At 36.9% G+C, this 24,595-nt stretch overlaps 1 protein-coding gene across 1 annotated transcript in view; it reads right to left on the reverse strand.

The window, feature by feature from the left end:
* The window catches only part of MPP5 (membrane palmitoylated protein 5), a 70,258-nt gene extending 50,950 nt beyond the window's left edge, over positions 1-19,308 (reverse strand). Inside the window, 2 exon segments of the mRNA XM_027570191.2 lie at positions 5,525-5,610; positions 18,367-19,308. The gene's annotated coding sequence lies outside the window, so the exon portion shown is untranslated.
* Positions 19,309-24,595: the final 5,287 nt, after the last annotated feature.

Genomic DNA, 24,595 nt, shown 5'->3' on the forward strand with positions numbered 1-24,595 from the left:
AGCAAGCCATGTTGGTGTCTCACTTGAGATTAAAGCAGTATTGTGGGGGACAATTCACTTTTAGGAGTTTATGAGATGCAGGAGATACCTAATGAAAAAGAAACTTTAATTAGCAGCTAAGGCATCTATAGGATAAAATCACATTAAGTGAGAAAAAGACTATGTGGTTTATCAGTCCTTATAACCAGTCACAATAAAAAAAGAATTAAGAGTTAATTCTTTACGAGGACTCATTCAGAGAAAATGGTTGATCTGCTACCACTCAAAAAATGTTAAAGTCACACTGCACAGCAAATAAGAATATACTGGACTTAGAGACCAGAAACTGAATTTTAATTCTGCCGCTGCCACTTCTGGTTTTCTGATTTAAGACTAGTCAGTTTCTCTCTCTGAACCTCAGCTTTTCTTTCTTAAATGTTTTTCTTTTTAAGATTTTATTTATTTTTTGACAGAGAGAGACAGCGAGAGAGGGAACACAAGCAGGGGGAGTGGGAGAGGGACAAGCAGGCTTCCCGCTGAGCAGGGAGCCTGATGCAGGGCTCCATCCCAGGACCCTGAGATCATGACCTGAGCCGAAAGCAGACGCTTAACAACTGAGCCACCCAGGCACCCCTGAACCTTGGATTTCTTTGGAAAATTTATTCATAGGCTTGTTCTGAGTTTTACGTGAGATATCGTATGCAAGTTTTAAAACTAAAAAATACATATATGCATATTAATTCTTAGCATTAATTTGATTCTATTTTAAAAATCCATTATTAACTTCATTCTATTTTAAAAATCCTTCAACATATTTTATTATTTCTTAAAAGATTGTTTATTTATTTGAGAGAGAAAGCATGCACAAAAGGGGGAGGGGCAGAGGGAAAGGGAGAGAAACGGACTCCAGGCTGAGTGCACAGCCCCACTCGGGGCCAATCCCACAACCCCCAGACCACGACCCCAGCACAAATCAAGTCAGACGCCCAAATGACTGAGCCACCCTACTTCAACATATTTTAGACAAGAAAAATATTTTACTGGATGACACTGGCTTTTCACCTAGTCATTTCTTAGGTATAAGTAGGCAGACTGTTTATGTATGTGTAAACCCACACATTAAATCTAATTAGTCTTCTCTGTTCAGGACTTTAAAAATATTTACAATAATAAACCTACTACCTCCTTGAGTTGAGCATCACTTCAGTAAATAGGTTGGTTAGAGCATATGCCAACTCAGCAAAAGCTGAGTTTTCAAACAATATTCCTAAATGCCAGCTAATCTCTCAAACATCCTGTCACAGACTTCTTAAACCCCACCTAGAGTGAGAGGAAAACGACTAGACCAACAGGCAGGAAAACAGGTGCAAGCTACATAAGCCACTAGCATTACATTCTCACAAGAATTTTGGCAGACTTTTCTGTCTTGTATCCAAATTTTAACTTCTCTATTTATAACTATGTGACCTACACATAAATAACTTATTTATAATTGGATTGCCTTCTTTTTCAGTAAAATGAGAACTATTAGAATTACATTAGGCTGTTCTTAACTTTTATATATTGATTATATGTAATGCAAATGCAGCTTATTTAATGTTCTCATTATAAGTAAGCAGAAATGTAAGTGGGAGTTACTGTAATCCTATGCTTAATTTTGATTTTATAAAATCTAGGAGTATAGGGGTGCCTGGGTGGCTCAGTCGGTTGAGCATCTGCCTTCGGCTCAGGTCATGATCCCAGGGTCCTGGGATCGAGCTCTGCATTGTGCTCCTTGCTTGGCCGGGAGCCTGCTTCTCCTTCTCTGTCCATCTGCCTGCTGCTCCCCCTGCTTGTGCTCTCTGTGTGTCAAATAAATAAATAAAACCTTAAAAAAAACCCAAAAAACTAGGAGTAGACATATGTCCAGAAAATTAAAACTCTCAACTTTTTCCAATTATAATATTTACTGGGGATTAAAAATCATATTTAATAATGAATAATGTACTTTTTACCTTACATGCTGGTCTATAAAAATATGATCTGAAATTAAAACTCTCATCTTAAAAACTGTAAGACTGTGTCAATAATTCATGATAGATCATGGGAGGGGGGAATTACAGCTCATGCAAAAGAGACTGGGCCAGGTGATCTGGGTCAAAGTTTTCACGCTTGGACTATTATCATGCTTGTCTTTCTGGATCTAGTCTTTTACTCTTAGAAAAATTTCTGCAACCTGATATTAATCTGCTTAAAATTCCATTTTGGTCATTTCCCTTGGAGTGTTCACAGTGTACTGGGAAAGACAGCAAAGAAAAAGAATGATTATTCTTCCCCAGTTGGTTCCTTCTCATTAGATTCTAAACTGATTAAAGACAAGAGTCTGGTCTTATTTTTATACCCCCCAGTATTAAAACAATACATATCATACAGAGAATGCCCAGTGAGAATTTGTTCAAGAAATGTCAGAAATTCATACAGGATTGCACAGACCATAGACTCTGAAACTTAGTATGTGGTAAGGAGTCACAGGGAACACTCAAAACATAAGGATACATTTCTTTGAGCAGTATTTCAAAGAACAACTAAAAATTAGCCAGATAGAAGAGTCTGTTCAGGCAGAGGGAATCACATGACCAATAAGAATGAAGAGTATGAAAATAGAGCACTTTCAGAAAACAGAACGGAATACAATAAGGCTGCATGGGACAGTGGGAGCATACGATACATAAATGATGATAAAAAGGCAAGCAGGGGGCCAGACTGACACAGTTTAAGAGCTAAGGACTTAGACCTTTATCCTGAAAGTAGTAAGAATTATTACAGGATTTAAAGCAGAGCTGACATGGTCACATTCACTTCTAGAGGAATATCACTCTGGCAGAAGTAAGATTGACTGGCAATGAGACCAGTTTGAAGGCAACTGTAAGAAATGAGGTCCTGAACTAAGATAGTGAGGACAAAGAAAAGTTATGTTGAAAAAAAAACATATAGATTACAGAATTACTAGAACTTGGTGTCTGCCTTTCATATAGCAAAAAGAGGAGAATTGAGAAAAAGGAAGAGAAGGAAGTAGTAGTAGCAGCACTTAAACTTTAACATGTACTGAGCACTTAGTGCTGGAGAATACTGCAAACACTTAACACAGTATTCACTCATTTAATCCTCATTACTACTCTAAAAGTAGTTCCAAATATGCCTGTTTTGTAGATGAGGAATGGGGGCTGAAGCAGGTCTTGAAGATAGAATGGAAAAATAAGCAAGAGGCCATATGAACAAAAGGCAGGAAGATAAAATGTGTGAGAAAAGTACAAATAAGGCTAGTTGAACTAAGGCAGTTAGCTTGTACAAGAGAATAGCAGCTAGAAAGTTTGACTGGGTCCAACTTACAAAAGGTCTTAAAAATAAGTCCCTAATTCTCAAGACAATAAGAAAGTCATCAAAGATTTAGAAAAGAAGAGTGATTTGTACATAAATGTAACTGAGCGTTTACTCTTGGCTAGGTACTAGGGTTATACAGACAGGATCACTGCAAATTAGCTTATCTACCAAAATGTCCTATAGGGATCTAGAAATTAACGTGTCCAGAGTTAAACTCATTACCTCCCTTTAATCCCTCATATTTCTCCTTAATATTCTTCCTCCACTCTCAGTTCTAATTAATGCCATTATACTTACTCAGTTACCCAAGACAGCATAATATTTAAGAGAACAGACTCCAGAATCAGACTGCCTAGGATCTAATCCTTGCCTACTCTCCTTTTAAAAGTCTCAGTTGAAATACATCCTCCTCCAGATTTCCATGACTCCCCAAACTGGTTATGTGCCTGCTCTGAAATCCCATAGTCCGTCACATCTCTGATCAAACCAGACTACAGCTATTTGTATCTCTGTCTGCCCCATCAGACTAGAAGCCTTTAAAGGTCAGGAACCATACTGACTCATCTCTGGATCCATGATACTGTCCAGCAGAGGGACCAAGCAAACAGGGAGGCTTCAGAATAGGAACCTAGGCAGTGTGACTGCAGGACCAGTATCTTTGGGTTACTAGATGGATGGCAAATATCCTTAAGATGGAAAATACAGGAGAAGAAGAATTAGATAGAAGAGGACAGAAACTGAAGGGTAATATGGGTTTAGTTTTGGACACATTAATTTGAAGGTGACTACAGGTCATATGGGTAAATGATCTACACCTATTAAGCAGGGATCTATCTTATTCATCTCTATAGCCCTGATATCTAGCAAGGGACAAATGCTTGATTAAGCATATGAGTAAAATCGCTCCTATGTTCAATACCTCTAATGGCTTTCACATTGCTTAGAGAACAAGAGTCCCAACTCACAAGGTAAATCCAAACTTTCTATTTCCAACACAAACTTTCTAAGTTTGCTTCCTCATTTGTGCCTATCACATATCTTTTTTCTTCCTGCCCAAGTGCCTTATGAAATAAGAAACATGAACTGCTTCTCCTTTCATCTTCTGACTTCAAGATCTACCATAAGTCCCCATTTCCTTCAAGAAATCTTCCCAGATCACCTCGGTTAAATAATGATCTCACCAAACAACACTCCCAAAGACTTTATAATGGTCACAAGTTAATTCGTGAGGGCCATAAAAGATTCAAAAGTCCTTCCAGAATCAAAGAAACATTATGCTATATCCTATAGTTCTAGCATCGAAATCATTATAATTCTTAAACAGGCAAACCATGAATACTCTAGCTCACATATGTAGTCAATACATATCAATAAAATGTGGCAATCTGAAGGAATTATACTCTCCCTCTCCAAAACACACACACACAAGCAAAAGAAAAAAGTCTTTTGACAATTCGGAAGCTGGTAAATAACTGAACTAGAGAATTACCTCCTTATGTGTAAATAAAAGACCACCTTATGCAGATAATATAGTTACAGGTTCCTGGCCCTAAGAGTACTCTATTCCTCTCTTCTCAACCTTCTAATTATAAATTGTTTTTAAAATGCCTCAAAAGCCCACATTTCACATCCTCATCAGAGTCCCAGCTCATACCCCCACCCAAGAAAAAAATAAAATAAAAAAGAAGTCAAAACTCTTTACATAGTCCAAAAAACAAGAAAATGAATTTTCAGGTTGGCAGGCCAAAGCTGTTTCAATGCTAGCTTCAAACCACTTGGGGAGAAAGAGCTTTGCTTATGTGAGTTGGCTATAGGAGAAGGGGGTAAAGGGAAGCTAAATAAGCTTCAAATAATTAAAAAAGATTGAGATTGGGGGACCTGAAACAGCCTGAAGGATATAGGCCCACTGAAAACTCCACACCAAGAAACAGAACCATTTGTGTGACAGCTGGGGAACATGAAGATGGTCGTCTACATTAGTGTCCAGAACTCTATAGATTTTTTTTTTCAATTATCCTTCCTCCCTTTCTCCCACAAGCAATGCCTTTTGACTAGCAGCTGGGAAGTTTCATTTTAAGTGATCAGCATTCCTCTGACATTCTAAGAAGTTGGACTATTTGTTTCCATAGAAACAGCTTTGTCAGCTAACAGAAGATTCAGGCCAAGAATAGTGAAAAGAACTTACGTTATGCAAATTGTAAAGAACTTGTCTACTATCCTCTTAGTTTTTCTTCTCTGGTTTTTCACAGAATTCAGGCTAACTTTCTTACTCTGTAAAACAGAGGAGAGACAATCAAGTGTAAAGGTCTACATTATTTTTTAGGGGAAAGAGTGAGAGAGAAAGGTTAATTCAATATGATATCTAACTGTTTGCAGGTCACTAGGATTTCTTGGTATGAAGTAGTAAAAATGTAAATCCTCCCCCCAATATTTAATGGACAGCAATTAAAATCAATGTGAATTACCTGAAATCAGTGAGGAGAAAGAAGCAAGCATAACTGGTAAGACTCTTGGCAGATTATTTTTAATGATACCTTTTGACCTCTAGTTTTAAGGTTCAAACAAAAATGCAGTTTATATATTTTCTTGTTTTAACTACTACTGGACCAATTTTAAAATATTATGAATAGCTTACAATGCTGAGAAAATGAGAAGTTAGGGATCTAAAAAGATAAAAAAGAATTTGACAGACAGGAACCATAGTTAATTCAGAGGGAGAAATTTTGATGCTACACTGGACCAAGACAGGAGAGGATCCTGCTGTCCTAATGGAGCTTACATTCCCGCAGGGTAACAGATAATGAAGAGCAAACATGGTAAGATGACTTCAGATAAAGACCTAGAGAGAAAGTGAAACTAATATAATAAACAGTGATGTTTGGAAGGGATAGCATTAGATAAGAAGGCCAGGGAAGACCTGTTTTAGGAGGTGATATTTGCAGAGACCTAAATGACAAAAGAAAAAAAAAAGAGTCAGCTGTGGGAAGATCCAGAAATAAAGGGTTCCAGGTTGAGGGAACAGAAAGTACATTTCTATACAGATATCACTAGGAATCTCAATTTCAATATATCCCAAACTGACTTCAACTTCTTCCTCCCGTTAATTATACCACTATCTCCAAGATCTTGATCTTTTTCAAGCCCTATTATCTAGTCAGTTGCTAAGATCTGTGGATTGTACAAAGTTTTTAGAATCCACTGAAGGGTGGCAAAATAAGCCACCCCAAAATATCCCACTAGAAGATCATGTTCAGAAAATGAAAAGGCATGCTAAAAAAAGGGAGAAATATTTGCAAAATAATTATGTTCACTATAAACACTCTTACAACTCATTAAGTCAAAAAATCCAGTTTTTAAAAACAGAGCAAGAGATTTGACCACTTCACCAAAGATATACAAGTAGCAGAAATGAACATTTGGAAAGATACTCAAAATAATTTTTTAAAAAAGATTTTATTTATTTATTTGACAGAGAGAAACACAGTGAGAGAGAGAACACAAGCAGGGGGAGTGGGAGGAGAAAGCAGGCTTCCTGCCAAACAGGGAGCCCGATGCAGGGCTCCATCCCAGGATCCTGGGATCATGACCTGATCTGAAGGCAGACTCTTAACGACTGAGCCATCCAGGTGCCCCAATAATTAATTTTTTTAAAAAACTTTATTTGAGAGAGAGAGAGAGAGCAAGATCGGGGAGGAGGGACAGAGGGAGAGGGAGAAGCAGACTCCCCATTGAGCAGGGAGCCTGACACGGGGCTCCATCTCAGGACCCTGGGATCATGACCTGAGGTGAAGATAGATCCTTAACTGAGCCACTCAGGCACCCCGCAAAATAATTAATTTTTTAAAGACTAATGTACATTCATATACACTGTGTATTCAAAACAATTTATATATTCACATCATATAAAAACCCACAAAATGAAAGAATGGCCCATATACCATCTTCTCAAAGAAAAAACTTTAGCTATATCCAAAACTAAGTAAATACAAGTTAAAACTCAAATATTTTTGGGCTAGTCATGCAAAGTATTTAGCTCAGAAGTTATTATTGACAACTTTTTTTTTTTAATTCAGTGAGAAAATGCTCCATTTGCTTATACCAAACACAAAGTTGAAGGTCTTTGGAGATATTCAAGACCACAAATTCACAGGAGGAATTGGTTAAAAGCCAAACAGTATCAAAGATATCAAATGGTTGGTTACTTGAACTCCCGCTTATCACCTTCAACAACTTGGTAATAAAAGATTAAATGAGTCCAAAAGGTTAGTAAGTTTTTGAAAAGGTACTAGGACAAAAGGTAATTTATAACATTTTCAAACTGACCAGAAATGGATTTTTAAACATATGGGATAAAATTACTTGTAATATGGCTTTCCAGTATATTGCTACCAATCAAGAATATATACGGCCTAGTTAGAGAACAAGAACAATCTTGATAAGGAACAGAGCCAGTGTAAGAGATAGAAGATAAAGCCAGAGTTGACTGAATGCTAAGCTAAATTGTTTGAATTTTCTCCTGTAAGCAATAGGAAACTCTGGGTTTCTGAGTTTTACAAAAAGAACCCAAAATAGTCTTTTTAGAAAGTTAAATCTACACTGTAACCAGAGCTGACCAGGGGAAATGTAAGTAGAGTAGCCAACAGAGATAATTTTTAATACTTTATGCATGGGAGGATAAAGGAAGTAGCAGAAAGAATGAAAAAGGGATAATTTCAAACAATGGTTATTACAAAGGATAACTTGACAGGATTTGGAGACCAGTAGCCAAATTAATTCTAAAACATTGAGCATGACAATTGAACCTGGGAGAAATTATGGGACCTTAAAATAGAAGAATTCAGAATAAGGTTTTTCTCCTTGGGAGGAAGAGGAGGATGGGGAGAATTGGAAAGATGATAAATTCCATTTTGAAGGGTAATTTTTGGCAGGCTAGGCAGGGAAACCAAAGAAAATTGGCTAGAAATGAATATTTGTAAGTAATTTACATATTCATAGCTTACATTTGTAAAGCTTTTCAGTTTCCATAATAAATTCAAGTACATTATTTCATTTGAACTATCTCCAGTTTCCCTGAAAGGTAAGCAGGTTGGATATCTCCATTTTCCAGAAGATACGCAGACACTGCAAGTTAGGTCACAGAGCTACAAGTAATAGAACAGAAACTAAAATCCAGATCAGTGAACCCTTATGTGGATCCACAGTGCAATGTCAGTTATATCTCTGTAAGATGAAACCACCCTGTCTATACACTTCTTTCAAAAATCACATAATTACATCATTCTTCTACTTTTAAAATATGATTAGAGAGAACTCACCTTTTCTCTTCAACTGACTGCTTCATAAAATGACACAGTAATTAATTTCACTTATGTATTAATAGACTACAAGTTTACTATAACACCAGACTCTGGTAGCATGACATCTATTGCTCAAAGTTTCTAATACTCAGCGAGGGAGAGGTAGTCAAGTGGAGAAATGATAGAAATGCATATAAATTTCTCCTCATTTGAAAACTGACCCTAAGCTACAAACATTTCAGTTTCCTAGTGATATTTTAAAAATGTTACTCTCTACTCTGTATTGCTCCAATTTCAGTATGTGCTGCCAAACTAAGCTACATGTCCTACCTTGACAAACGGTTTTTAATAATAAAATATTAGGGCGCCTGGGTGGCTCAGCTGGTTAAGCAACTGCCTTCGGCTCAGGTCATGATCCTGGAGTCCCGGGATCGAGTCCGCATCAGGCTCCCTGCTCAGCAGGGAGTCTGCTTCTCCCTCTGACCCTCTTCCCTCTCGTGCTTTCTATCTCTCATTCTCTCTCTCTCTCAAATAAATAAATAAAATCTTTAAAAAAATAATAAAATATTAATTTATACCTTGAAAAATGAATGCCATAAAAATAAAACAGACTAGACAGACTAATCTTGTCAGATAAATTAGCTGTCCCTCTGGGTCAAATTTAAGTATTTCAAATTGTAACTGTAATATCCTTAAATATGTTAATAATTAATTGCCCCAACTAGCATCAATTCTCCCTCCATAATATCTCACATATACCCCTAGCTTCTCATACCACTACCTTAAATCATATTCATATTATCTCTCTCATGAGTTTTTCTATGAACTTCAAGTCACCCCAATCTTGTTCTAGATCTAGTTGCCACTTACTTTGCACAGATGACCCTTGAATAACATGGGGGTTGAGAATTACTAACTATTAACAGCCTACTGTTGACAGGAAGCCTTACTGATAATATAAACAGTTAACACATATTTTGTATGTTACATTTACCACATACTCTATCCTTACAATAAAGATAGAGAAAAGGAAATGTTACTGAGGAAATCATAAGGAGAAGTAAATACATCTATAGGACTGTTCTGTATTTATGGGGGGGGGGGTGGGAAGAACCTGCATACAAGTGGACCCAGGCAGTTCTAACCTGTGTTGTCCAAGGGTCAACTGTACTGCTGAGTAACTTTTCCTGAAGCACACCTATTATCATGGGTTTCCCTTTTCAAAAGTTTTTGTTGCCTTTCCCTTTTCTTAAGCTACTGTTTACCCCAGGTTTACTATGTACCATTCTTCCACTGTGCTAAGTACCTAGTGTGCATTATCTCATTTAACCCTCACAACCATCTCCTTACTGAATTTTCTAACTTAGCTTAGTAAAGACACTGACTTGTCCAATGTAAAAAGCTAAATGGCACAGCTGGGTCTCAAACTGAATTCTGACTGACTCCAGGGTACTTTAACAACTTCTGGAGAACCCATTTCAAGTTCCTTAGCCTGTCATTCAAATGGCTCCCCTTGATTAGTCCTAGAATACCTTCCCCGTTTCTCCCTCCCCTATCTTCCGAATCAAACTACTTGCTATTTCCAGTACAAGCCCTGCAACTTCCCACCTCCACAGCTTTGACATATTTGTTTCTTATACCCAGGGGGGGAAAAATCCTTCCTGTTCAATTCTTTATCTGTTAAAATTTCCCTCTAAGAGTCTTATGAAATCTTCCTTACTCCTGCCTGCTCCCATCCACAACCTACACTTCTACGGTACTTAATCTATGCCCCTGCTGTAGCATTTATTTATACATTTCCTTCTCCCCATAAGGTACATTTCCCTTTTTAGTTAAATCACTAATATATCCCCATACATTTTGGTAGAAGACTCAATATACTCTTTAATGTATATATTCAAATAAATCAGGTAACCTACCAGTTTCTTCCTTTTTTTTTTTTTTTTTTTTTTTAAGGTATACCCTTTCTGGAGTCCTCCAATATCCAAGCTGGATATTTTCTTTGTGCCCAGATTCACTCATCCTTCTCCATTTGCTCCAGGTCTAAGAATGCTGACCTCCACAGACTGCATTACTTATATTTTCTTATCTTCTAGTTTCTGGTGGGCTTAGCTAGGGAGAAGTACCCACTGGAAGGGAGAAGGGAGCGTTGGGTTCTTTATCCCTCCAGCTTCCTCCTGTGATTTGGCAGAGGTTATGTTCCTCTAAGGCCAGAGTTCCCACTAGATGGCTCCTCTCCTAAGGTAGTAACTAGTCCCTTCCTTGCCCATTCAGGCCTAGGCTTAGGCATCCCGCTGTTGCTAACCCTGAGACGCTTCTTAGTTCCCTTATCTCAACCCACCCATCCTTGTAAACAGTCCCTTCATTAAATTCTCTTCCATTGCTCAAGTTTATTTTGCCATCTGTTTTCTGCACGGGATCTGACAAAAACATATTCCAATCTGAATTTATTCTCTAAATCATTTTCATTCATCCATCTTTATCCTAATAAATTCTTCTCACCTCTTTCCTCTTCATCTACTCCCTTCCTTCTCCTTGAGAGATCTCTAAAAGCTTCCTAAGAAAGGGTACATGGGGGTAAATTTTTTAAGACCTTGATTTACTTGGTACCAGAGCAGATTACATCTTCTTTGAGTTATTCCTTTGCATCCTTGCCCCCAACCTTAATTCCTCACAGCTTCTCATGACTTCTAGGTCTGGCTTTTTGTTGGTCTCCCCAAGGAAGTATTTATAGTGAGAGTGACCCTTTTCTTCCAATTAGACTAGGAAGAAAAACAAGCAGCGTAAATGTGTAAAAATATTTACCCTGGTGTAAAGTTTCTGTGTGTCTGTGTGAGTGACCAATCATGTCCCATGTTGGAAACAACAAAGGAAAAGACATTATGTACTGCTGACTCTATAAACCAGTATAATGCTATGAAGGACAATTCTGCAGTCTACCAAAAATTTAAAATAAACCTTTGATATATCAGTTCTTTTTCTAGAAACTTATTCTATAGAGTATCTTTGAAACAATGTATGTTAATCTGTGTTTTCAACTATAAATTTAATAAAATCTAAACACAGATCAAGTATTTCCAATGAAAATTTATCATTCTAATTGAGATGTGCCATCAGTGTAAAACGCACACCAGATTTCAAAGACTCCATATGGGGAAAAAAATGGATGTAACACATCTCAATTATTTTTAATGTATGTTGAGATGGTAATATTTTATACATTATGTTAAATAAAATATACTGTTAAAATAAATTTCAACTGTTTCTTTTAAAATTTTTTAATGTGGCTGCTAGAGTTGAAGCTCTGTATGAGCTGACAGGGAACAAAAGCGAGTGAATAAAGATGCTTCAGAATGGTGTTTATATATATCACTTTTACAAATGCACATAAAGGATGTTTATAAAAGAATATGCACAATATTGTTTTTGCCTAGTATCTCTGAAAAAGCAAAGATAACAGACCTCTCAGGTCTTACTTTTTACTTGCACTTATGTACTATTTGAATATCTTACAAAATGTTGACCAAAATAAATGTGTTGCTTTTATAATTTGGAGGAAAAACACAAAGACACTACCTTTTTGAAAGGAAAAAAACCCACAGAAAATTTAAATTACAACTACTGTCTTAAAGTCTATAAAAATTAGCAGCAGCAACAAAGGCCTTTCAAGAGTTCTGGAATCTTTTCACAAAAAAGTAATCAAAATATTATCCCTACAGCCTTAAACTATTCCATAAACAATACAACAATAAGAATTCCTTAAAAAAATTTTTTTTTAAAGATTTTATTTGAGAGAGAGAGAGAGCACAAGTAGGCAGAGCGGCAGGCAGAGGGAGAGGGAGAAGCAGGCTCTCGCTGAGCAGGGAGCCCGACGCGGGACTCGATCCCAGGACCCCGGGATCATGACGTGAGCCAAAGGCAGACACTTAACCGACTGAGGCACCCAGGCGCACCCCCCCCAAAAAAGAATTCTTAAATAAAGCACTTAAGCAATCATTAGGAGCATGACTCTTTCGTACCCAAGACTTCCTCTGCCACACAACAAATATATTACATCTTTAATTTAAAAATGAGAGGACACCAGTTTACCATAGGAATAAGAGGAATAATAAAAAGTTTCAAAAGGGACCACCTACACTTTAAAATATAAAAGTCACGTTCCTAATTGTGATAGCATTGATTCTTTCAGCATGTTAATAATGCACAATGACAAACTCAAAAAATCCCAATTAACCAGACTGACGTGACCATAGCTTTGCTTTCTTGCTACTTATTTCTATGCCTATTCCATATAGATTTTCTCCATCCCCTCTAATCTTGGGTGTCAATCCTTTAGTCAATTACTTTCCCTGAAACATATACCACGAGTTACAGGTCTGTAAAAACACATTGTAAGAATTCCAACTTTTGACCTCAAGTGATTTACAGCTTACTAGAAAAAAAAAATATGCTCTAAAGGTCAGCAAATTAGTAGATGATTACCTCTACCTGGATGACTTACTGGTATGCAATTCAACAACTGGCCATTAAAAAAAAATGAGAAGAGTTTGCCTTGCCTACCTAATAACCATTTCTGAGATACCAGAACAAGATTATTAAGCAAAATTGGTAATAAATATTCATATTTATTGCTTTCTACAAATCAGACTAAAGAAGGAGCAATGGAGAGTATTTTCAGGACCAGAAGTAGGGTTGTATCATCAGAACAGGAAAGAAGAATCTAAGAAAGAAGACTGATGATACAAACGTCACCAAGTTTAGAATCCACTGAACTACCACTGATGGAGGGCATGAATAACGTTTTGACTTTGACCAGATAGTATCAGAAGGCAAGAAAACATAAGGGGAATATTATGCAACAAGAGAAATAAGAACAAAAGGTCAATTTTAAAGATTACTGTAAATCCTGGAGCTAAAAAGGGTTATTAAAGTGCACTTTCATTCAATAATATAAGTACCCACTTGGTACAAAATCTTGGATAGTCGCCAACAAGAAAAAGATTGCTAAGGCAGAGTCTTTATCCTTAAGAAACTTAAAAATCTAGTATGGAAATCAGATAAGCAAATAAACAAAACCCCTATATACTGCAATGCTATTTGATAAGTGCTGTACTACAACTGCAGAAAATTCTACAAGAATTACCTGCAGAGTAAGAGCATCCTAAGAAAATCTGTACAAACGGGAAAGAATGTAAGAGACAGATATGAAAGGTGTCCATCACACCACAGGGGGAAAAAAAGTAAACAAAATATTAAGACAAGCATATTGATATTTGTAAAATTAGACAAATGCTTTATTTAAATATAAGACTTTGTAATGAAACTCAATTCTCTGAATGCCTATTTAAAAACGTGTAGTAAAAATGATCTAGTGAAAAACACTCTATAACAACTGAGTCAATAAGAGAAATTGATAAAACCAGGTAAAACTTGGGACGCCTGGGTGGCTCAGGCAGTTAAGCGTCTGCCTTCAGCTCAGTTCATGATCCCAGGGTCCTGCATCGAGTCCCGCACTGGGCTCCTTGCTCAGCCGGGAGTCTGCTTCTCCCCCTGCCTGCCGCTTCCCACCCCCACCTCCGTGCTTGTGCTCTGACAAATAAAATCTTAAAAAAAAAAAAAGTAAAACTTGATCTCACTACGTATGTAAGCTGTTTTTAAATAAGCCAACATTATTTCCCCCACTGACTTTTCACTGTTATTTCAGAGATGAAAAGAACATTATTTCAACAATTACAATTCTTCATCACTGACTCAGTCTATGACACCTGATTCACACAATTCCTGTAAAATTGCTTAATCAGATTATTGATAATCACACAATCTACTGAAAATATATTAAAACATAATTTATTAAAATGCAGTTCACTGCTATTCCATGTGAATGTCACAAAACAGACTTGTATTCTACCTACCTCTTATCTAATATTTACAGAGTGCTTAATACACACCAAGGCACTATACTAACCTTTTTTTATTTTTTTTAAAGTAGGCTCTACACCCAGCATGGAGCCCAACTCGGGGTGTGAACTCAAGACCCTGCGATCAAGACCTGAGCCGAGAGCAAGAGTCAGATGCTTAACTAAGTCACCCAGGTGCCCCTATGCTAACCATTCTTGATATGGCATCTCAGTTAATCCTCAAAATAAGGCTCTGAAGGGGATCACAATATGCCACCCCAAAATGTGACACTTTGACATAAGGATTTTTTTGAGCTAAAGGCAATTAAGAAACAGCAGACATGGCGGGGGCGGGGAGAGGAGGACTCTGGGCTCTCCCCTTATCCAGCTAAAAAGCAGGGCATAAGTTTCCTTTTGTAAAGATACCAGAAAGAGGACTCTTAATCCTGGTAGGTTACTCTCATCAATGGAGAAGGCACCAGCTTAAATCTGTATAACAAACCTTACTAAAATAAACTTTATCTTCCATTAGTTTCCCCACATATTTACATTCCCACAATTTACAACTCCTAAAGGCCTAAACGTCTTTTCCTTTGTCTTGTCACTTCTCCACAATTTATTGCTCAGTCTCACTGCTTCTTTGGGTCAATTCTTTTCTATGAAGGTCTCAATATGCACAGTTAGTAATAGGTTATTTTTCCTGTTAATCTGTCTTTTGTTTCAGTGAACCTACGAGGATAGAAAAAGGTTTTTCCTCCTCTACATCCCTCTCAATCAAGCACTAATACAATCCCCATGCTACAAATGAGTCAGACTTTGATGAGTTAACATGCCCAGAGTCACACCCAAGATGGAAGGTGTTGCAGCCTAGTCTGACTCTATAGCCTGAGTACTTACTCCATGCAAAGACTGTAACTGCACCGTAATGCCTATCAGTAAAGACCCTAGGAAAAGCAAGAAAAAGCCAATAGCAAATTTATCTGTTTGTATCTATATCTTTATAGAGAAAGTTAATCAAGAACATGTGAAAGTTAGATACCCCCACCCCCATTAAACACACTTATGGCCGACATAGGATAAACGGAATTGTGTTTTGAATCTCAAATTCTAATACATTATAGGGGGTGACTAAGTTAGAACAGTCTCTGGTATTAAGCTCACAAGCAAAGCTAAAGTTTAAACAAGTAAATGATGCTGAGTGAAGTAAGTCAATCAGTGAAAGACATGTATCATGTGATCTCACTGATATGAGGAATTCTTTTTTTTTTTTTTTAAGATTTTTATTTATTTATTTAACAGAGATAGAGAGCACAAGTAGGCAGAGCGGCAGACAGAGGGAGAGGGAGAAGGAGCCTCCCTGCGGAGCAGGGAGCTTAATCCCAGGAAACAAACTGAGTGTTGCTGGAGTGGTGGGGGGTGGGAGGGATGGGGTGGCTGGGTGACAGACACTGGGGAGGGTATGTGCTATGGTGAGCGCTGTGAAATTGTGCAAGACTGTTGAATCACAGACCTGTACCTCTGAAACAAATAATACATTATACGTTAAAAAAAAAAAAAAAGAAGATTGTAGGAAGGGAGAAATGAAGGGGGGGAAATCGGAGGGGGAGATGAACCACGAGAGGCTATGGACTCTGAGAAACGAACTGAGGGTTCTAGAGGGGAAGGGGGTGGGAGGATGGGTTAGCCTGGGGAAAGGTATTAAAGAGGGCACGTACTGAATGGAGCACTGGGTGTTATATGCAAACAATGAATCATGGAACACTACCTCAAAAACTAATGATGTAATGTATGGTGATTAACATAATAAAAAAAAGTGCAAATTGGGAACAAGCATCTCCTCTGTGCCATATTAAGCAATGAGATACTAACAGCTCGTACTCTTATGGAGCTTGCAATTTACAGGTTCAAGATTCTTCACTTTAATTCAAGTACATTTTAAAGACTAAATCAAAAACGGCTTTCCTCAAAAAGATTTTCATTTTACAAAAAAGACACTGTTAAAATAAGCCTTAAGACAGGCTAAAATACAGGCAAAGTAGAAAAATCCAAGGGCTTTGGAGTCAAATAAACTGAATTCAAATCCTTGCTATCGCTTGCAATAAGACTTTGGATAAAACAGTTAATCTCTCCAAGCCTCTGTTTCCTCATTTGTAAAAGGGAGAATACTGATAAAAACCTTACAATGTAGCAGTTAATATTTAAAATATATACAAAGAATATACATACTGCATAACACATTAAGAGACAGGGCAAGGGATACTGTTCTAGTAAGAGTTAGGAGAGAGCAAAAAATACTGTGATTTAGCCAAATGAATTACTACTCTTACCATAAAGTTTAAGTGTAAAAGAAGAAGCTATAATGTATAAATGGGTAAGGTATATAAAGAACACTGTCCCTTCAAGATGCCTACAAAGAATTATCAAATTTCCTTTCATAAACTCTTAAGTATCTATTGACTTCTTTTAAAGTGAATCATTTTGAAAAACATCTGCAGGTCACTTGTATAATCCTTAGATGAATCACCGGGGTTAGAGGTTTTAAAACTGGGGTTCACAACCTAATTTCCATGAATCCCCTGATACCATATACACAACACTGTGTGTTTCAGAGGGTCCAAAGAACCATCAGATTCGCAAAACATTAACAGTAGTTAAATGTGCTAGTCCAGTATTAATAAAGTGGAATTTATACAATTTCCAGCAGAGTGCACTCATAGGAGGCAATTATTTTATTCTTTTTTAAGATTTTTATTTATTTATTTGACAGAAGGACAGTGAGAGAGGGAGCACAAGCAGGGGGATTGGGAGAAGCAGGCTTCCTGCAGAGCAGGGAGCTCTATGCGGGGCTTGATCCCAGGACCGACCCCCCCCCCCCCTTCATGACCTGAGCCAAAGGCAAACAACTAACTAACGACTGAGCCACCCAGGCACCCTGAGGCAATTATTTTAAACTGCTTTTTAAGATTTTATTTATTTATTTGAGAATCTGAGAGAAAGAGAGATACAGAGAGCATGAGTGAGGAGGTGAGGAAGAAGCAGGTTCCCCACGAGCAGGGGGCCTGATGCAGGGCTCGGTCGCAGGAACCTGGGATCATGACCTGAGCAGAAGGCAGATGCTTAATGCACTGAGCCACCCAGGCACCTTAAATGAATGCAGTGTTAAATGAACTTCTGAAGCATATAAGCAAAATACTGAAAGCCTACTTCTTAGGTCAAATCAAAGTAATGCATTTTTAAAAAAGATTTTTACTTATTTATTTGAGAGAGCGCAAGAGAGTGCGCACGTGAGAGCAGTGGGAGGGGCAAAAGGGAGGGAAAGGGACAGCAGACTCTGCAGAGCACTGGGCCCCAAATGGATCTCACCACCCTGAGATCATGACCTGAGCAGAAATCAAGAGTTGGACGCTAACCCACTGAGCCACCCAGATGCCCCCAAATTAATGCATTTTAAGTGACATTATCAACATTTTCTGTGACAATGTAAAACCTTCAAAATATGAAATTATATTTCAACACAAATTCTCAATTTTTTGATGTGAAGTTTGATACTATTGTGAAGCCAAGCAGTTATAACTTAAATAAAAAAACCCCATAATTTAACACAATTTAGCTATAAATACAAACACAATTATTTATAATTCTTTTTTAATAATTTCTAATATTTGGAATAACTATTTAGATATACTACAAACTGTAAAAACCCTGAATCTCCTTAATTATTTCATATCTGTCGATTTGTCACAAAGCATTGTGCAGTAATAAAACTGGATGAAGAGAAGCAAATATTAAGTATCTACTATGTGCCAGAAAATTTCGCTCTGTGCCTTCCATACCTTATTTTAATCTTTTCAGTCATCTTCTGAGGTGGCTACATGTTATAGATGAGGAAACAGAGCTTGGCTGGAAATTACAGAATGGACTCACTTTCCCAATTCAGCTGATCCTAAGGTTCTTTCCACTAGATTACTATAATTATTTTCATTTCTCCTGCTGACTTTTTGCCTAAAACAAAAGTAGGCAAACTAAGCCCATAGGTCAAATCAGGCACACGCTGTTTTTATAAAGTTTTATTGGAATATTCATTCACTTCTTTGGTTGCTTTTGCACTGTCACAGCAGAGTTGAGTACTTGCAACAGAAATGATATGGACCCCAAAGCATAAATATTTACTATCTGGCCCTTTACAGAAAGTTGTTAACCCCTGCCTAAAAGGATCAAAAATGCCAAGAACTTCAGAGGCCTCAAAACGTCAATGTTTAGGGTTTTTGGGAAAACTATTAACCTAATAAAGGATCTTTAAAATTATATGAGACAAAAGGCAAAATTGCTTGAATATTTTGATTAAATCATGTAAGTCCAAACTTATAAAAATGATAAAATTAAACAGCTTAATTATGAGATTACTGAAACCTTATTTTCATAATTAAACTGTCTTCTGTAGTTCGAATTGATGGAGGAAAACTTCACAATTCAAAATGTTATGAGCATGCATCTTTTTTACCATGCACCCAAATTTTTCATGAACATCTTCTGTAGAGCAAAAGGGAGCCTGGCTTTTTCTAGTAAGTAATTTATATTTCACTTCACACTTTTTGATTTAATACATTCACTGAATTCATTCTACTCTAAGACAAACATATATATAATTTCTCAAAGGTCTACAGTTGATTTTCTGGTGTGAGAAAGCAGCCTGGGTTTTTGTTGTTGTGTTTTTTTCAAAATTCCCATTGCTTTTATTCCAAGTAAAAAAACCAATTAAATAATTTTATCTTCATTCAAAATATACTTCAGCATTCAAATATAAATATATTGTTTAAATAAACAACTTTCCTGGGGTGCCTGGTTGGTTCAGTCGGTTGGTTGAGTCTGCCTTCAGCTCAGGTCATGATCCCAGGGTCCTGGGATAGAGCCCCGCACTGATTCACATTGCTTTGGGCTCCTTGCTCAGCAGGGAGCCTGCTTCTCCTTCTCCCTCTCCCTCTGCTGGTGCACACGCTCTCTCTTTTGCTATCTCTCTGTCAAATAAATAAATAAAATCTTTAAATAACTTTCCTAAATTAACTCAGCATGAAGAATGTTTGATTATAATGATACAAATAACATTTTCTTTCTTCATTTATTAATTTTAAACAGGAATCCTGCAGTGGTAAACTACAGTTTACAAACTCCAGTACAGATCAAGAAAACTTAAGTTGTACCAACATGTAAAATTTACATAATTGTTAAGGAACATCTTGACTCCTCTGACTTTATAAACACTTTAGTTCACAAAATCTTACATTTGGTTTCCTTCTTCATTTTTAAGAATAAATGTTAATGTATATAAATCAAAGAATAATCCAAAATTATTTTGTTTGAAACAAATACAGAGCTTTCCTAGAACCAAAAATTAATCAATGTAAGTCACCATACTAACAGATTAAACATAAGAAATCCACATGATTACCTCAATAGATGCAGAAAATGCATTTGACAAAATTCAACATCTACTCATGATAAAAATCCTAGGCAATACCTTGGAAGAAACTTCCTTAACCTGATTTAGAGAATCTACAAAATTGCCTACAGGTAACATCGTATTTATAATTTTTAAAAAAGATTTATTTATTTTAGAGAAGTGAGCAAATAAGTGTGGGGGTGGGGGGGAGGAAGAGCGAATCTCAAGTAGATGCCCCTCTCAGCGGGAAATCACCAAAGCGGGTCTCTTGAATGTTTTCCCCTTAAGACAAAGATGTTCCCTTTCATTACTCCTATTCAAACACCTCACTAGAATGTGAGATGTGCAGTAAGTGCAATAAATCAAGAAAAAGAAAAGGTATACAGATTAGAAACAGTTCTTTAGTCACAAACAGGACTGTCAACTTAGAAAATCCTAAGAAATCTACCCCCCCAAAAAAACCCTGTAACTAATAAATGAGTTTCCTAAAAACTGAGGATACAAAGTCAATACAAAAGAAATCAATTGTAATTCAATATACTAGCAACGACCAATTGGAAACCCACGTTTGTTTTTTTTAAGATTTTATTTGACAGAAAGAGAGCACACGCGCAAAAGGAGGGGTAGCAGCATCAGGAGAGGGAGAAGCAGGCTCCCTGCTCTGTGGGGATGCAGGGCTCCATCCCAGGACCTGACCTGAGCCAAAGGCAGATGCTTAACCGACTGAGCCACCCAGGCACCCCAAAACCCATGTTTTTTTTTAAAGACCCTTTATAATAGGACCAAAAAAACCTGAAATACTTAGGCATAGATTTAATAAAATACTTGCAGGATCTGTATGCTGAAAACTACAAAACATTCATGAAAGGAAGCAAAGACCTAAATAAATGGAGGAAAATACTATGTTTGTAGATTGGAAAACTCAATTTTGTTAAAATGTCAATTATCCTCAAGTCGACCTATAGATTAAGCACAATCCTAATCAAAACCCTAGATTTTTTTTTTGTGGATATCAACAAGCTAATCCTAAAATTTATATGGAAAGGCTAAAGAACTAAAATAGCTAAAACAATTTTTTGAAAAGAACACAGGTTGGGGAACTCACATTACCTGATTTCAAGACTTACTTTATTTTTTTTTAAAGATTTTATTTATTTATTTGAGAGAGAGAGAATGAGAGAGAGAGAGCACGAAAGGGAAGAGGGTGAGAGGGAGAAGCAGACTCCCTGCTGAGCAGGGAGCCCGATGTGGGACTGGATCCTGGGACTCCAGGATCATGACCTGAGCCAAAGGCAGTCGCTTAACCAAAAAAGCCACCCAGGCACCCTCAAGACTTATTTTAAAACTACAGTAATCAAGACACTGATAGTAGCAAAGGATAAGTATATCAATGAAACACAAAAGTCTAGAAAGAGACTCACAAAAATGTAGTCAAATGGTTTTTGACCAGGAGACAAAGGTAATTCCATGGAGAAAGGAAAGTCTTTTCAACAAACGGTCATGGAACAATTGGACAAATAAATGAAACTCAACCCAAAATTCTCTTTATAATAAAAATTTACTTAAAATGGAACACAGATCTAAATATAAAACATAAAAGTATAATACTTGTAAAAGAAAACACAGCAGAAACCTTTGTGACCTTGGATTAGACAAAAAGTGCTTATATACAATGTCAGAAGATCCATAAAAATATGGTAATACTCTGGACTTCATCAAAATATAAAACCTCTGTACTTCAAAAGCCACTGTTAAGAGGATGGAAAAAGCAAGCAACAGACTGGAGAAAATCTTTGTAACAATCACCTGTCAGACAACGGACTATGAAAAACTCTCAAAAGTCAACATTTAGAAAATCCAATTTTAAAATGAACAAAAGAGGGGCACCTGGGTGGCTCAGTCGTTAAGCGTCTGCCTTCAGCTCAGGTCTTGATCCCAGGGTCCTGGGATCGAGCCCCACATCGGCTCCCTGCTCTGCAGGAAGCCTGCTTCTCCCTTCCCACTCTCCCTGCTTGTGTTCCCTCTCTCGCTGTGTTTCTGTCAAATAAATAAATAAAATCTCTTAAAAAAATAAAAAATAAAATAGACAAAAGATTTCACTTCATCAAAGAAGATATACAGATGGCAGATATACATATGAAAAGATATTCAATATCATTAGTCATGAGAAAATGCAAATAAAAACCACAGTGAGAAACTGCTACAAACCTATCAGAATGTAAAACTAAAAAAACTGACCAAAGTGATGGGGATGTAAAATAACTGGAACATTCTTCATACATTGCTGGTAGGAATATAAAGCAGTTCAGCCTCTTCGGAAAAAACAATTTGCTGTTGTAACAAATTACCACAAACTTGGTTGTTTAAAAATAACACAAGTTTATTATTTTACTATTCTGTACATTAAAAAATATGACCTAGGTCTCCCTGGGCTAAAATCAATATGCTGGCAGAGCTGTGTTCTCTTTTGGAGGCTCCAAACATTAATCCATTTCCTAGCCTTTTCCAGCTTCTAGAGACCACCACATGCCGTAGCTTAAGGCTCTTCTCTCCATCCTCAAAACCAAGAACTCTTCATTAATCTGGAGCGGCTTCTGTTGTTAGATCTTTTCTTTCTTACTCTACTACTTCTCTTTTTCCCTTTTAAGGACATTTGTGATACACTGGACCCACCTGGGTAAACCAGCATACTCTTATTTATTTATTTTTTTTTCAAGATTTTATTTATTTATCTGAGAGAGAGAGAATGAGAGAGAAAGCACATGAGAGGGGGGAGGGTCAGAGGGAGAAGCAGACTCCCCGCTGGGCAGGGAGCCCGATGAGGAACTTGATCCAGGGACTCCAGGATCATGACCTGAGCCGAAGGCAGTCGCTCAACCAACTGAGCCACCCAGGCGCCCACTCTCTCTATTTTAAAGTCAGTTGATTAGCAACTTTAATTCCACTGCAACTTTAATTTGCCTTTGCTGAAACCTAATTTACTCACAGGTTCCAGGGATTTGGATATCTTTATTCTACCCACCACAGACCATTTTTTAAGTAAAGTTAAACATACATTTACCATATAACCCAGAAATGAAGACTTACGTTCACACAAAAACCTGTTCCCAGAGATTTATAGCAACTTTTTCAGAGTTAAAAAAAATTTAAAAAAATTTTAAAACTAACTCAAATGTCTTTCAACTGGTGAACAAACTGTGGTACATCCCTACAATGGAATACTACATTTAGCAGTAAAACAGAAGGAACTGCTGATACACTTACAATATGGATAAATACTCAACTGTATTATGCTAAATGAAAGAAACCAGACTCACAAGGCTAAATACTGAATGATTCCACTTATATGATAGTTTAGAAAAGACAGACTATAGGGAAAGACAATAGATCATTAATTGCCAAGGATTACAGGTGAGGTAAGGGTTGATTATAGAAGGGCAGCTTAAGGGAATTTTATAGGTGCTGGACCTATACCTGATTTTGGTAGTTACACAGCTCTATGCATTTGTCAAAACAACTGTACAACAAGAATTGTACAAAAACAAAACAAAACTTCATTTCATGTAAATTAAAAATAAAGTTAAAATCTTTTTAAAACAAGGAAAATGAAACATCATTTATCAGATTGGCAAAAATTTAAAAATCTGGCCATGCCAATCAGACAAATCCAAGTGTGAGCAAAGATGATTTCTATACTGTTAGCAGGAATGTAAATTGTTAAACTTTAGAGGATAATCTGGCTGCAGCTAGTAAAGCTGAAAATGCACATTAACCTATGGCTCAGCAATTCCAATTAGGGTAGGTATACATTCTAGGAAACCCTCACACATGTCTGAGGAGACATGCACAAAGATATTCACTAAACACTGTTTGAAAAACTGAAAACAACCCTTTTGTAGGGGAATGAATTAATGGTGGTCGCTGGTTGTTAAAATAAGAGAGAAATGCATAAAGGAAAGAATCAACCCTGCTAAATACAGGAGTTTGAGAAGAATACTTTATTGGTTTGTTTATCTAATAATAGTATATAGTGAAAAGAGCACTATACTTGGAATCTGGAGACAAGTATTCTAGCATTAATTCCAACTCTGCCACTAACAAGCAGTCAAACTGTGGACTACTTAACTCTACAAACCTCACTTCTTTTCTTGGAAAATGAAGAGGTTAAGCTATACAACGCTAAGATTATTTCCTAACTCAAGAACTCTATTATTCAGTAAATATATAGCCAAAATTATATTCTAAAGAACGTTATGTTGAGAAATTTTCCCCAGACACCCTGAAATCAGAAACTAACAGAGAAACAGAACATCTTAGTATACTGATACATATAATGGACCAAATTTCTTCTTATGTTTGTGCTGAACTTTTTAATCAAGACCATAAGTCAGAAAGAGCCTGTTATCAGCTAAACCCACCATACTGACTCAGGCCACCCTCAAGTAAAACTCTCCCATTTTAATATTCTAAAACAAGTTAATATTACTAATGAGTACATCTTTACTTGTCAAGTTCTGGTCTGTCCAGCCAAAAGTCATTTAAATACATGGTAAAATTTACTTGGTCCTTTTTAGCAAAGATAAAATAATGAATTGCTTTTCGTATTTCTGCCTGTTTCATCTGTA

Source organism: Zalophus californianus, chromosome 6, assembly GCF_009762305.2.
Source record: "Zalophus californianus isolate mZalCal1 chromosome 6, mZalCal1.pri.v2, whole genome shotgun sequence".
In the NCBI taxonomy this organism is placed as follows: domain Eukaryota; kingdom Metazoa; phylum Chordata; class Mammalia; order Carnivora; family Otariidae; genus Zalophus; species Zalophus californianus.